The sequence below is a fragment of the Helianthus annuus genome, chromosome 2 (assembly GCF_002127325.2).
Source record: "Helianthus annuus cultivar XRQ/B chromosome 2, HanXRQr2.0-SUNRISE, whole genome shotgun sequence".
Lineage (NCBI taxonomy): Eukaryota > Viridiplantae > Streptophyta > Magnoliopsida > Asterales > Asteraceae > Helianthus > Helianthus annuus.
In genome coordinates this window covers 132,644,445-132,655,861 of record NC_035434.2, presented here as the reverse complement: position 1 = coordinate 132,655,861, position 11,417 = coordinate 132,644,445, and the positions used below count along the sequence as shown (strand labels likewise).

At 41.0% G+C, this 11,417-nt stretch overlaps 2 pseudogenes; both read right to left on the bottom strand.

Moving 5' to 3' along the window:
• Positions 1 to 1,761: 1,761 nt before the first annotated feature.
• On the bottom strand, positions 1,762 to 4,263 carry LOC118485762 (annotated as a pseudogene).
• Positions 4,264 to 4,575: 312 nt separating this feature from the next.
• LOC118486760 lies at positions 4,576 to 7,770 on the bottom strand (annotated as a pseudogene).
• Positions 7,771 to 11,417: the final 3,647 nt, after the last annotated feature.

Below are 11,417 nucleotides of genomic sequence, written 5' to 3'. Positions count from 1 at the left end.
TCAAGCACGTTTTGTCCTTTATGTTTAAAAATCAAGCATGTTTTGTCCTTTATGTTTAAAAAATCAAGCACGTTTTGTCCTTAAAAATCAAGCACGTTTTGCCCCAAAGGGTAAAACGTGCTTGATTTTCAAACATAAAGAACAAAACTCGTCAAATTTAAACATAAAGGACAAAACTTGCAAAATGACCTAAAGATAAAGGACAAAACTTGCAATTCACTCTGAATATTAGCTAGAGATGATAATTTCTTAGATGAAACGAAGACAAAACGAAAATAATCATGTTTTGGGTTAGTTAATGTAATCCGTATATTAAATGGGTCAATGTAAACACGACATGCTTAATAAACGTTATAACCAAAACACTGACAATACTAAGTTGACATGTTGGGGGTATTTAGATTTTGAACGAGTTGTTTTATGACTTTTTTTTTATTTCCTTTCAACCAGTCATTTCCAATTTTTAATTCCATCAACTTTATTCATTACCCAGAAACTACAACTTTATTTCATTCTCCTGTCTTTTTCATTTGGTTTTTCTAATCTTGACTAAATTTATAAACCAAGTTTATTAATTGAGAAAGAGGTGTAATGAACAAAACAATTAGGCCATTTTAAAGAACATTCATTTAAGTTCCGAGTTATTAGTTGTTTAAATTGTTACTAAATCATCATCATATATTATCCATATTTACAAAAGAACTTGAAACGATCGACCCAAAGCACTACATAATTTAGGTGTGTATGGGTTATAGTTGATGTCTTTTACACAATTTAATATATGAGTAAAATGAGAACCTAACTGGAACATCTACACATGTAAATTCATAAGTTCTCTATCCACGTGTGGGTAAATAGCTCTAAACTGTTGCTAGGAAAGAAATATGAGATAAATATATTAACCGATCAGAAATAACTTGAAATAAATATTTTTTAACTTTTAAGAGTTAAAAATACATATATTATTCTCACAGTTCTTGCAACAATATTGGATAACCATTTTTGTATAAAACCCTCTCCAATATGTGTGCGTAATTATAATTATAATTCACATGATCGAAATCATGGAGAGTCAAAGAGAATTGTTAAATAATTATAATTATAATTCACATGATCGTAAATCATGGAGAGAAACAGACCTTCGCTAAAAAAATGGATTATTTATTTCCTAACAACCCATGACATGACCCATATATTAAACGTACACGTCCCTTGCTGATTATTTGTATAAAAATATTAAAAAATTAGACAAAGTGGTGGGTCCATTTGATCTGTTAATCCACCTAATATAACCTACCCGTTACCCCCAGCATCAAGTTGTTTAATGTTATTGACTCGATCCTTCTGGTACAGAAAATACAAGTGGAAAGAAACACCCTAAGGACTTGAAAGTCGAAAACACGAGGCGACCTCAAGTGAGTCCATAGGTGAAGGGCTTCACGGAGAAGTACCCGAATGATTTTTCGCAGTATGAACATTAATTACCGCTCATCATAACATGAATAATGAACGATGACATGAATTACAGTCATATACTTCACAACTGTAACCATCATATCATGGATAAAGAACAATGATTTATCCAGTGCATCATATCATTCACTCATGTATATAAACTAGCAGTCTAGTACATAACTGAAGCAGATGATAAGAAGTAGAAATAATTGTTCTACAAATTGCAAAAAAAGAAGTAAAAAAAAAGTGTTACAGACGGGCGTAACTAGATAATGCCAAGATTTAAGAACAAACTCAACCAACCAATCAAATCGCTGATGTTGGCTTCAGCTTCTCCTCAAGAATTCAAGTATGTGCTCACGCTTCCAGTTGTCGATTCTGCATGAAATAACATCAGCATGAGGTCTTAAGAGTTTCAAGTGATAAGCACAAAGCAGTTAACTTTATTATATCCTTCAGAGGACCATTAAGAGATCAGCAGAACAACATAATCACCAACCAATAATTTTTACATATAAAACAATTACTGAAGCATCTCCTATTTTAAATCACATTAACCCTGATAAGATACTTTATAGTCAACAAGTGTTGAGAATAACCAATAAGCATATAAAAACTAAGCAACAAACGCCCCTTGTAGTTTCTTTATGTTGTCCAGCATCATCCAACATGATCAGCTTTGGTGGCCGCATTAAACACATATTCAACTTTGACATCTTCTATGAAACTAACCACCTCTGGATAGAACATGAGCTTCCTCATACAGACCCTCCAGGACAGAACCAGAGTAGATAATTGTAATCCATTATATGGTAAACGACAAATACTTCATAAAGTGAAGAAACAGACATACAAAACAATTACGAACACATGCTTTGGGCCCTTAAAGAACATGCTGGCAGTAATAAAAACAGCCATGATTAGAGGCTTGGTTTAGTGTGCGGGGCTCTGATGCGTTTCGGTCCCAAACGCTGATGCGCTCTGATGCGTTTGGGCCCTTAAAAGAAGTTGTTTATAGGTAATATGTTTATTTGTTAACTTTTAAAAACTAAAATATAAGATATTCTCCACATCTCAGGTCAGATTTGTTCAATCTATGATCTAATTTGTTCAAAATATATTCAAACCCGTTGTTCAATCAGATTTGAAAAACTTAGACCCGTCGCAATCAATTGTCTAATATGTTCAAAAACTGATTAACTGCATAAGGCACCGCATCATCTGCATCATATGTGCATCATGGAATCGCATCACATCAACTGCAGTGATGCTATCTCATCACCACATCATGCACATCGTGCATTATGCGTGTAGTTTTAAACCAAGGCTAGGGGTGTGCAAATTCCAGTCCAGACCGACCAGACAGTGGCCCAAGATTGCATAACGGAAAGTATAAAATCAAGACCTCGCTGGTAGAGTCATTAGAATCCTCAGTACAGCACTTTCTGCAATCAGACAGCAGTACTGCAATTGATCATCAAACAAGTGTAAGTAGTTCAGCTTTATTAATGAAGGAATCAAAAACATGATAATTGAAAAGATAATCGAAAAAGGGGCCAAGAAGACAACAATTCTTGATTCATCATTCATGTTTATTGTTTATTGGTTTTCGCTCAAATATGTTTGCTTATGTTCGTGAACTGTCTGTACACAAGAACAAGAACACAAACACGTTCATTTCCTCAACGAACGAACATGTGCATTGGTTCATTTACAGGCCTAACTAAAAGCAAAGCAAAACAGACTAAACCAGGGTTTCCTTCCCTAATACCAAAACCAAAACCCTAGCACTACCACAAACCAAATCTCCATCAATTCCACTATAATCAAACCATCATCAACCAAATTATAACTTCTCTTACGAATCAAACCCTAACTCAATCACAAAACCACAACAAACACCAAATCACCTCAAACAAATCCAAAACAGCAACAAACACAATCGAAATTCAACAATCCACAATAACATCTCTAAAATCTACTAGCACAATAAGACAATATGATCATAAAAGATAAATCGAACCTTGATCTTTGCCATATTCAGCGAGAGAATTGCAATCGGAACAGAGTGCGAGACCTGTAAACCCTAGATCTTCACACTCCTTTGAGCTCAGTTGTTCTGCTTTTGAACATACAAACAATAATAATAATATTGTAGAAATCAAATTACATATTTTAGTGATCGATTGATTGTATCTACTGCCGTTGTTGATGAACGAATTACGAATGTTTTGACTTGAAGAAGACGAAGCTTCGGTTCTTGGTTAATATCTGATTATCTGATTCACCTATCCGATTTAATATTCGGATCCGGGTTGGTTATTCTGCCGGGTCTGGGTTGTTCGGATTTTGTGGTCATCCTTTGTAGGGGTGTTTATCGGTTCGGATATTGGTTCATTTGGTTTTGAATTTTTGTTCTTTTGTTCGTAATGTAAATTGAACCCATCTGAATCAGAAATGTGTCTGATCGAACCAAATTCAGCTGATAAGCTGGTATTGGGTCGTTCTTAATTAGAATTCGATTAGATAATCGGAATAGACAAGATTCGTGGAACTAATGACCTGACCGAAAATTGAATTCACGATACGCGTATGGACATATGGTTAGCAATTGAACTGAAGAGTTCGCAATTCGGATTTGTTTTCACTGATTACGGATACGGTTCGATTCTCGGATTTTTGTTTTGCTTTTCTTTTTTTGGGAATGGAGATGATGATGATGATTAACTAATTATGTTGCTGCTACTGTTCCATTATTTTAGGCAATTCAGCCTATATGTATTTGATACATGCAACGGTTGCAGCCATGGCGGATTTCGACAACAGCTTGATCGGCGCCAGAGCAACACCGGCACCTAGGAAGCACGATGACGTCACTTCGCCGCTCGGAGATGATTGTCGAAATCCGCCATGGCTGCAACTTTTGCATGTATCAAATACATATAGGCTGAATTGCCTAAAATAATGGAACAGCAGCAGCAACATAATTAGTTAATCATCATCATCTCCATTCCCACAAGAGCAAACTGGTCAAACCCCAAAGGCAACAGTTGTATGAATCAAAAAATTCAACGAAAATCAAAAAGATAGCATAATTTATCAAAGAAAAACAGAAAAAGATAGCAAACAGTAACATTGTAACAATACGCCGAATTATATGAATCTATGGATAAGAACATGATATCATACGAATCTATGGATAAGAACATACTGGAAAGTAAACAATACAGTAACATTGTAAATATAAAAGTAATACCTGTAAAGTCAACAGAACAGACTAACCAACTGAAAAAAGTCAAAACATTACTGGTGTTTGTTATCCTCAGCAGCTTTCTCTTCCTTTCCAAGGGCAACAACTAGCTTCTTCAAAATCGCTTCAACCGGCTGATGGGAATTCTCAACCGCCTTCGATATCGGCTGCCACCTTTCACCATGTTTTGGTTCCGCGGCAATACACTTCCTCATGACTTCCTTCTGCTGGTCCTCGGTTCCATGCTGCAGTTCAAACTTATAAAGCAAAGCCCAAAAGTCGCCAACATCGGGTGCAAGAGTAACCGCTCGGTTAAGCCAAGTGCGCGCTTTATCCACCTTCCTGTCATGCCAAAATAGCTTCCCAATCGCAGCTATTACATGTGGATCGTGTTCACATTTCTTGTAAGCATCCGAACTCTTGGTTTTCCTTTGCGGTCGTGGAGCCATTTCGATTGCAGCAGCCCATAATATACCACTATTCGGGCATTCCTGTAACGCCTTCGCCATTAAGATATCGGCTTCTTTTTTCGAACCGTGTCGTGACTCGGCTCTGATCGCAGCCAGCCATAATTCAGGGAAATGCGGGTTCCGTTTTCTAGCCATTGTGAGCACGGCCCGAACTTTACTCAGCCCGCTCATTCTCTCCTCGAGATTAGCAAGAGAGAGCCAAAGAGGAGTTGAATTCGGACACTGCTTTAAACCCAACTCGTACGCTTCTTTCGCTTGCGGTAAATTACCGAGCCGTTCCTCGAGCTGACCGAGCATTAACCATAGCTTGAAAAACGACGGAAATAATTTCAACCCTTCGTCAAGAAGCCTCCGTTCTTCCGAACTGTTCCCGAGTTCTCTCTCGACAATAGCAGACTTCATCCATACTCTCTCGGTTCCTCCCCGTTCCCGTGCTTTAGCAAGAAGCATTCGGGCTCGTTCCGGCTCGTTGTTCTCAAACTCAAGCTTAAACGCAGCAAGCCAAATTTCTTCAGACTTCGGAATCGCAGCATAAGCTTCCTGAAGAATGTGTCGTGCTGCCGGCACATCGCCAGCGAGCCACTTCTCTTTCGCACCCATTAACCATAAGACCTCAGCTTGAGGCGTGTAAGTAACCGCTTTACGAAGTAAAGCATCAAGCGACTCACGAGTGCCGTGAGCCTTCTCGAGTTGAGCTGCTTTAAGCCATACGCTCTTCTTCGATTTAAACGCAGCAATCGCACAGCTGTAAATCGCTCTAGCGGTTTCGATCGAGCCCCGTTTCTTACATTCTTCCGCGTCAGCAACCCAAGTCGCCTTACGATCCTCATCTTCAACCCCAATCCGATAGTATTACTAATAATCGCATTACACGTTGCCACTGAACCAGCCCGTTCAGCAGCTTCGGCCTCCTTCATCCACGCCTCCCGATCAATCTCGACCCCTTCTCTCTGTAAAGCCCGAATACCCCTTTCTATAATCTTCCCAACCATCGACGTGTTTCCAAAAGCCTCTTCCAACTTTGCTGCAGTGATCCAAATCGCGGGTTCTTTCGGAAGCTTCTCTCTCGCCTTATTCAGTACCTTTTTCGCTGCATCGTACTTCTCCAGCCTAGCTAACGCAAGCCACAATTCCACATGCAACGGGCAACACTCCACTGCTCGCTGAAGCAAAAGCTTCGCGTCATCTTCGTTAGCAAGTTCCACAACCGCTTTCCACAGCCTTACGGAATCCGGAATATTTTCAAGACCCTTCCTCAACACCCGACTTTTATTAGCATCATCGTGTTCCAGTTTCGCAGCGTGCATCCAAAGTTTAACCGAATTAGGAATCGCTTTAACACCCCTAGCAATCACAGCCTTTGCCTCATCTGGATTCGCTAACCGACACGCCTCAATCCACACATCCTCGTTCTTCGGACATTCCTCACACCCTCTTTTTATCAACTCCCTCGCTGTCGGAATCTTCCCCGCAACTTCCTCCAACCTCGCAGCCGCAATCCACCCTGGCGGATGCTTCGGATTCGTTTGAATCACCGACTTCAACAACAGTCTCGCCTTTTTAATATCCGAAATCTCCGCATCACTAGTAATTTCATACTCTTCAAATCAGTCAAGTACCCTTTCGGGTCAACAACAGTCAGACCCGAAACCGAATCGGACAGCCTATCCAACTTCAACGACAAAACCGTCCCTCTACCTTCCCCAACCGCAGTCAAATCCGGCGTTTGCGCCCACGGCGTCTCCGTCCCACCAACCGCCCGACTCTTCGGATCCAACGCGGTAACATGTTCCTTCTCCTGCCTCGCCTTCTCCAGTAACGTATCTGGCACAGGCACAAAACTCTCGAACCGCTTCTTCTTGTTTCGCAACGAATAATCCCCAATCTCCGGTATACTATCCCACTCCGCAGCCGACAATGTAACCAACTTCCGCTTCAAATCAGCAAACTGTTCCGTAATCTTCGGATTCGACGCCCGATACTTCTCAATCTCCTCCTTCAACCTCGCCTCGCGCCTATCCTTCCGTCGCGAATCCATCCGCTTATCAATCTCATCCCACACAGCATCAGCCTCTTTATCCTCCTCATCGTACTCAGCCGAAGCGAACAATCCGACATCATTCCCTTCAAATTCATCAAACTTTTGATTCTCATCATATCCTTTATCCTCAGCCTCTTCTTCCTCTTCCTCATCCTTGCCTCGGCCCCGGCCAACACCGGAGGTTCCCGCGGGTGCCCCGGCACCCGCAGAACGGTCTGGGAGGTCCGGTGCTGCACGCGCCGGACCGATATCGGACCGGGTGGTGAAACCGGTGGCTCCACGGCCTAATCCGGCTACGTAATTGGGTGGAGGGCGTGTGTTGAGGAATTCTAAGCGGTTTTTAGGTGCTACTGGTGCTTGCATGATCGTTGAATGCGTGAATTGAGTGGATAATGATTGGGGATGATGAAACCCTAGTTTTTAAAATTGGGGTCAATAATAAGTATGAAGAGGTCCAGAGGATATGAATAATATGAATGAATAGGAGATGAGAAGGTTTGCCACTTACCGGTGTTGTTAAACGGTGGTTTACGACGGTGGTGGTGGTGGTGGTGGTGGTCAGAATTAACGGCGGAGACGGCAGTGCGTTTGATACGTGATGGTTTGTGATGTGAACATGAAAGTGTTATTGTTTCGGGATTTATTTTTATTTTTATATATGATTTATTATGTCGGTTTAAAAATAAATTGTTTCAATGAGATATTTTAGATATGTAATTTGAATTTGTTTCAATGATGACTATTAACTATTAATGAATATTAATCTATCTATACTTACTATATATAATAATCTATCTATCTGCTATAATATAGAAACCAAGTGTATTCATGGAAGGTATCCTCAAATTTATTTTTTTTTTTTGAAAAGAAAACTTCATAAAAAACACACGCCGAAAATGGACCTCAAAACGGGGACCACCGGCCAAACCGATTACAACGCATTCAAAGGACTATTACACCACGTATTCCACTCTACCCTTTTAATTCTCGATCTATGTCTAAAAAAAAAACGACACAGTTTTTATATTCGCTAAGAGTTCCAAAGGACGCCGATGTTTGCCTTCAAACACTCTCGAGTTTCTTTCGATCCACAACATCCATATAGTAGTATAAATAATACCTCTAAGGATATCCTTCTCCTTCTTCGAGTATGGTTGTAGGTCCGCTAACGCAAGAAGGTCCTTGACATCAAAAACGATCGGCGGGGTAATGTTACACCAAGATGATACTCTAGCCCAAATCTCCGTGGAAACAATACAACCGGTTAATAAGTGCATTAGCGTTTCATTATCTTCGCCACACATGGACAAACCACATCTTCTATCAACACCCCGCGTTTCAAAAGCTCCATTTTTGTAGGAAGACGATTCAAAGCAGCGCGCCATACCATAATCTTACACTTTAGTGGTGTCCATGTCTTCCATTTGATAAAAACCTCACTCTGCGCTGCTGTACCAGGATCAGCTAACACTTGTTTAGCGCCTCGAACCGAAAACAACCCATTTTTATCACCTTTCCACGACCATTTATCCGCACCAGGCTTCCACCTATACTCGAACAAATCTGATAGCAGCTGAAACAATTCGCTCACTTCTGCATCAGACGAAGGTTTTGTCTCCAGGTCCAAACCATCCCAGTCCGTGACCCGTTAACGAGCTGCACGCGCTGATTAACTGCTGCCCATTTATTAGATTCCAGGCGAAACAAGGCTGGATAGATCAAGCGCAAAGGCTCGTGACGCAGCCATGTATCCGTCCAGAAGTTAACCGCCGAGCCATCACCAACCTGCGCTGCAAATAAAGTATTAAATTCCGACCCGTTAGCAAGCTTTTTGGAGCCTATTTTCACAATCCTCCTCCAACACCCGCTAGCGAGAGGACCACAAGGAAGTAACGACCAAGCTCTTGTTGCCCCATTACAACCTTCGATAATCTTTTTCCATAGGCTCACAGCATCACATTTGTACCGCCACGTCCATTTAAGCAAAAGCGCTTCATTTGTATCTTGTATACTAGCCACTCCCAACCCACCTTTATTTTTTGGTCTTGCTATAACCTCCCAAGCGACCCATGGTATCTTATTAACACCCGAAGAGCCGGCCCAAAAGAACCGTCTAAAGATCGCCTCAATACTTTGAACCACCGCTTTAGGCGCTTGATACAATGAAAAATAGTACACCGGAAGGTTTTCAAGAACCGACTTAATCAAAACCAAGCGCCCTCCTATAGATAACGTTCTCGCCTTCCATGTTTCTAACCTTCTTTTAATCACGTCAATAACCATATTCCAGTTATTAATTCTGGACATATTTGCTCCCACTTTAATCCCCAAATACACAAACGGAAAAGAACCACGTTTACAACCCAAAATCGCCATCATATCGTCTACTTCAAAATCCTCCGTACCAATCCCATAAAGATTGGACTTATGGATGTTTATTCGAAGGCCCGAACAAATATAAAATATTCTCAAAATGCGAGCCGTGTTTTGAATGTTCTCTTGCGACCATTCCCCCATAATAAGCGCATCATCCGCATAAAACAGGTGGGTAATATCGGCTTCACTCTCAGAAAAATTAATACCTTTAAGGACCCCAATCTCTTGAGCTTTTTTCAACAACCAAGACAACGCCTCCATCGCTATAAGGAATAAGAATGGTGAAATAGGGTCGCCTTGACGAAGACCCTTTTCACAATTAAATTCGAAGGTTGGAGACCCATTCACAAGAACCGCGGATCTAGATGCCTTCAATATACCTTCTATCCACTTACCCCATCTTGATTTAAAACCCATTTGGTGCATCATAGACAACAAAAAATTCCAATTCACATTATCATACGCTTTTTCGAAATCAATCTTTAGGATAAACGACTTACGGTTCTTTTTCTTCAACCATTCCATGAGCTCATTTACTACCAAAGGCCCATCAAGGATAAATCTACCCGCGAGAAAAGCCGACTGTGACTCGGAAATAACCGAGCCCAACACCTTCTTAAGACGGTTAGCAAGGATCTTAGACTTAACCTTACTAATCATCCCAATAAGAGTGATGGGCCTATAATCTTTAAGACCCAAAGGGGTTTTAACCTTCGGGATTAAAGTTATAAAAGACGACCCGCAACCCAAACTAATGTTACCTGTCTCGAAGAACTCATCCATAATATGTCCAAAATCGTCTTCAAGCAAACTCCAAAAAGACTTGACAAACCTGAAATTGAAGCCGTCTGGACCCGGAGCTTTGTTCGAGCCACAATCAAAAACCGCATCTTTTATTTCTTGCCTCGAAAATGGTTGTACAAGCATCAAACTATCGTCATCCGTTAATCTTTTCACACCGCTACACACTAGCTCCGGCCGAATCTTGTACTGTTCTTTAAAATGATCTCTAAAAAACCTCATAACTTCTTTTTTCACCAAAGACGGTTTAGACACCCACACCCCGTTAACATCTATCCCCGGAATGGCATTTCTAGCTTTCCTCCCATTGACCATACCATGAAAAAACGCCGAGTTCTCATCCCCAAGAGCCGCCCACTTAACTCTAGATTTTTGTTGAATATCCCGCGACCTATCATATTCAATTTCATCAAGACTCTTCTTACACTCCGACCAAACCCATAACTCGGACTCTTCTAAATCTTTTTGCTCCATCAAAACATCAAGCTCTTCTTTTTCTTTTCTAAGTCTCGTCTCGTCTTCAAGCTCTTGATTTTTCCACTTTTTGTACCAAGTTTTTAATCGCTCTCTAAGCCGCTTCAACTTGCGAGTCAACACCACGTCCGAAGGGCCATCCATAACCAAATCCGTCAGAGCCCCTTTGACCACTTCCTCACACCCATTTTTATCCCTCCACGAATCAAACCACCTAAAAGGCTTATACCCAAAATTCGATTCGACCATAGTAAATAGCAACGGAGAATGGTCGGATAGCTCTCTAGACAATGCTCTAACACAAGCGTTCGGCCATTTATTGAGAACATTCGAGCATACCAGAACTCTATCAATGCAACTCAGCTTGCACACACCATTCCGGGTCACTGAAAACGTAAACTCCATCCCCTTTAATTCATATTCCCGCAAACCCGCCTCGTCAATAAAATCGTTGAAATCATTAGCGCATATGGGATCGAAATTAGAATTCCTTCTTTCTGACGAGTCTCGCACTGCATTAAAGTCGCCAAACACGATCCACCACCCTTGG